Below are 4,250 nucleotides of genomic sequence, written 5' to 3'. Positions count from 1 at the left end.
GTTTTTTTTTTTTTTTTAGCTTCACTTTGAACTTACATATGAGTAGTTGATAGTCTGTTTCACAATCAATACCTGGCCTAGTTTTCACACCTGATATTGAGCTTCTCCAGCGATTTCTTCCACAGATGTAGTCAATTTGATTCCTGTGTAGACTATCAGGTAAAGTCCATGTGTATAGTCGCCGTTTATTTTTCTTTTAAAAGGTGTTCACAATACAATCCTGAAGTCCTCTGGAGAAAATATATGATCCCATGCATACACTAGGGAAAATAGAAACTGTGATGATATAGGAAAGCATATCCATGAAACCTGGAGTGAAATTTTCTCTTGTTTCTCATCACCAACACTATGGAGTACCCTGAATATCTTGTTCTGTATTCCACTGGAAGGTGCTAAAGTACTCTTAATTTAGGAAGGTTTCTACATAAGTGTGCTATATTCCATATTGTACATTTGTTGTTGTTCTCGTTATGTGCCACCGAGTAGCCTGTGAATCAAACCACCCTATGCAGAATAGCTCTGAATCTTGTCCTAATCTGCATCAGTCTCACTGTCTCTGACACATTTAAGCCCATTGTCCCAGTTATTGTGTCAATCTATCTCATCCAGGGTCTTCCTCTCTTGTGCTGTCCCTCCATCCTTCCAAGCATGATGTTCTTCTCCAAGGAGTCTTCCTGGTAACATGCCCAAAGTATATGAGACAGATCTTCAAAATCTTCTGTAAGGAGCAACTTGGTTCCACGCTCTCCAGGACAAACTTGTTTTCTTGGCTATCCATGGAATGTTCAATACTCTTCTCCAGCACCACAAATGAAAGACATCAATTTTTTCTTCTGTCATGCTTAGTCAATGTTCAGCTCTCTGATGAATAGCAAGTAATTGCAAAGACCATGGCTTGGATTAGGCATACCTTATCATCCAGACTGACATCCTTGCTCATTAGCACTGTGGAAAAAAATCCCTGACAGCACTTTCCTGATGCAATTTGTCTTTTGATTTCCTGACTGTTAGTACCAAAAGTGTAGATTGTGAAACCAAGCAAGTTGAAATTGTTAACAATCTCATTCTCCTCTCCATTTATCACCAGTTGGCCCAGTGTTGAGAATCTTTGTCTTCATGATGTTGAGCGTCAATCCATATTGAAGGCTACAGTCCTTGACTTTCTGGAGCAAACACTTCAGGCTCTCCTCATTTTTGGCAAGCAAGATTGTGTCATCTGTATATTGCAGGTTGTTGAATCTTCCTCCAATCCTGATGCCACATTCCTGCTCATAAAGTCCAACCTCCAGAATGATCTTCTCCACATATAAATTGATAAGGTATGGAGACAATACATATCCTTTTTCTGATTTTGTACCATGCAGTGTTTTCTTACTGTGTTCTGACAACTGCTTCTTGGTCCAAGTATAGGTTTCGCATGAGCACAATCAGGTGTTCTGGAATTCCCATTCTTCTCAATGTTAGGCACAAATGAAAACTCTTTTGGACACTGTTGTTGTTGTTGGTATGTGCCCTCTAGTCTCTTGCAACTCATAGTGACCCTATGTACAACAGCCCTAAACACTGCTCTATTCTGAGCCCACCTTATTGTCTCTGATACACCTACCCCCATTACCACTGTCACTAAGTCAATCCATCTCATTGTGGGTCTTCCTCTCTTGCACTGTTCCTCCACCATCCCAAGCATGATGTCCCTTTCCAAGGACTGGGTCCTTCTTATAACATGCCCAAAATATGTCAGATTGAGCTTCAGAATCCTTGCCTCCAAGGAGCAGGCTGGTTTCACCCTCTCCAAGATGAACCTATTTGTTATCCTTGTAGTCCATGAAATATTCAATACTCTTCTTCAGCACCACAGCTCAAAGGCATCAATTCTCCTTCTATCATCCCTAGTCAAGCTATTATCCAGCTTTCTGATGCATAGCAAGTAATTGCAAAGACCATGGCCTGGATCAGGCACACCTTAGTCTCCAGACTGACATCGTTGCTCTTCAGTGCTCTGGAGAGGTCCCTAACAGCAGACTTTCCCAATGCAATTAGTCTTTTGATTTTCTGGTTGCTGGTACCAAGAGTGCTGATTGTGGACCCAAGCAAACTAAAGCTGTTAACAATCTCAGTCTCTTCACCGTCTATCATGATGCTGCCATTTGGCCCAGTGGTGAGAATTTTTGTTTTCTTGATGTTGAGCTTCAATCCATATTGAAGGCTACAGTCCTCGACATTCTGCAGCAAGCGCTTCAGTTCCTCTTCAGTTTCAGCAAGCAAGGTTGTGTCATCTGAATAATGCAGGTTGTTGAGGAGTCTTCCTCCAAATCTGATGCCACATTCCACCTCACAGAGCCTAGCCTCTTGGATAATTTGCTCTATATATAGATTGAAAAAGAATGGAGATAGGATACATCCCTGGCATACACTCTTCCCAATTTTGAACCGTGTAATGTTTCGTTGCTCTGTTCTGACAACTGCCTCCTGGTCTAAAGTATAGATTTCACATAAGTACAATCAAGTGCTCTGTAATTCCCATTCTTCTCAGAATTAGCCACAGTTTGTTGTGATCCACACAGTCAAATGCCTTGCATAGTCAATGAAACATAGATAGACATTACTCTGGTACTTTCTGCTGTCAACCAAGGTCCATCTAATATTAGCTATTATATCCCTAGTACCATGGCCTCTTCTAAACCCAGTCTGAACATTTGGCAGTTATCCGTTGATGTGCTGTTCCAGTCGTTTTTGGATAATTACAGAAGCTCAGAAAACTTGAGAGCTAAGCTGTCAAATCAAGGGTTGGATAGGAGAAGGGACGTGTTGAATGGGGTAGGCGGGAATGGAAGGGGATGCTGAGGCATAGGGGAAAAGGATGGCTCAAGATACATGTGCCAAGGGCACACTTAATCTGTTGGTTGCTTCTATAATTGGGCAATGTCTTTCATCTACTCCTTTCTGTAAAATGCTTGTCTGTTAGATACTGTTCTAAATCTGAGCATTCGAATTAAGACAGACTAGGAAGAAGATTCATCGACTTCAGAAATAACAGGCCTTCAAAAACCCTATGTACATTAGAGCACCCTTAGAGTAGACTAGCAGATATGGCAACTGTGCTCTCAAATATGGAAACAATTTAACACTAGGTGGCACCAAATCATAGCTATAGCTTCAAAGAGCAGGAAATGTACCTGATAAGTTTCTACAGCTATTTTTCTCTCCCTGTCTAGTCTTCGTATGGAAAAGAGTCAGAAGAAATCTTTCCGATTTGGTGGATAACAGAAGAACCTTATTTCAGTGAAAATGCTTAAATCTCTTTCTCTAGATCTATGTTTTTCAGTTTCAGATAAAGGAAAAGGTGATTTTCTTAAAATATATTTAGATGTTTTCTCCTGCTCCCCAATGAAGTCTTGAAGGGAACTTCGTTCAAATTTAGTAGATCTTTAAGGGGGCTTTCCTCAAATTCTGGTTCCCTTTCTGAACAACTGAATCATGGGTATACCGGGAATTGTGGGAGAAGGATGGGCAATCATCCCCCCTCCCCATGTGATTGACATAAGAGGAGATTCTGCCTCTGAGAGCCTGCTTGAGGGTCAGCTATGAGTCATTCTGACTCGACTTGAGAGTACAAAACGACAATGACAAATAAATATTTGGGAGTTCTGGTGATATAGTCCATATTGAATTGTGCACTGCTAACTCCAAAGTACTGAAGAACAATGATGTCAGTATGGAGACTAGGGTGCACCTGATACAGGCCATGGTCTTTGCAATTATTTGCTATGCATCAGAGAGCTGGACAATGGCTAGGGAGGATAGAAGGAAAATTGATGCATTTGAGCTGTGGTGCTGGAGAAGAGTATTGAGTATACTATGGCCTGCTAAGAGAACAAACAGGTTCAACCTACAGAGGGTGAAACCAGTCTCCTCCTTAGAGGCAAGGATTCTGAAGCTCCAGCTGACGTATTATGAGCATGTTACAAGGAGCACCCAGTCCTTGGAGAGGGACATCATGCTTGGGAGGGTGGAGGGACAGAAGGAGAAGATGACCCTCGATTGTTGTTGTTGTTATGTGCCATCGAGTCGTTTGCAACTCATAGCAACCCTATGTACAAAAGCCCTAAACCCTGCTCTATCCTGTGCCAATTGCATGGCCTCTGACACCCCTATCCCAATTACCCCAGTCACTGAATCAATCCACCTCACTGAAGGTCTTCCCCTCCTGCGCTGTCCCTCCACCCTCCCAAGCATGATGTCCTTCTCCA

This window comes from Elephantulus edwardii, unplaced genomic scaffold (genome assembly GCF_000299155.1).
Source record: "Elephantulus edwardii isolate Elephantulus edwardi_28Jun2011 unplaced genomic scaffold, EleEdw1.0 scaffold00178, whole genome shotgun sequence".
Classification (NCBI taxonomy): domain Eukaryota; kingdom Metazoa; phylum Chordata; class Mammalia; order Macroscelidea; family Macroscelididae; genus Elephantulus; species Elephantulus edwardii.
The sequence above is the reverse complement of the archived record's forward strand: the minus strand, read 5'-3'. Positions refer to the sequence as shown.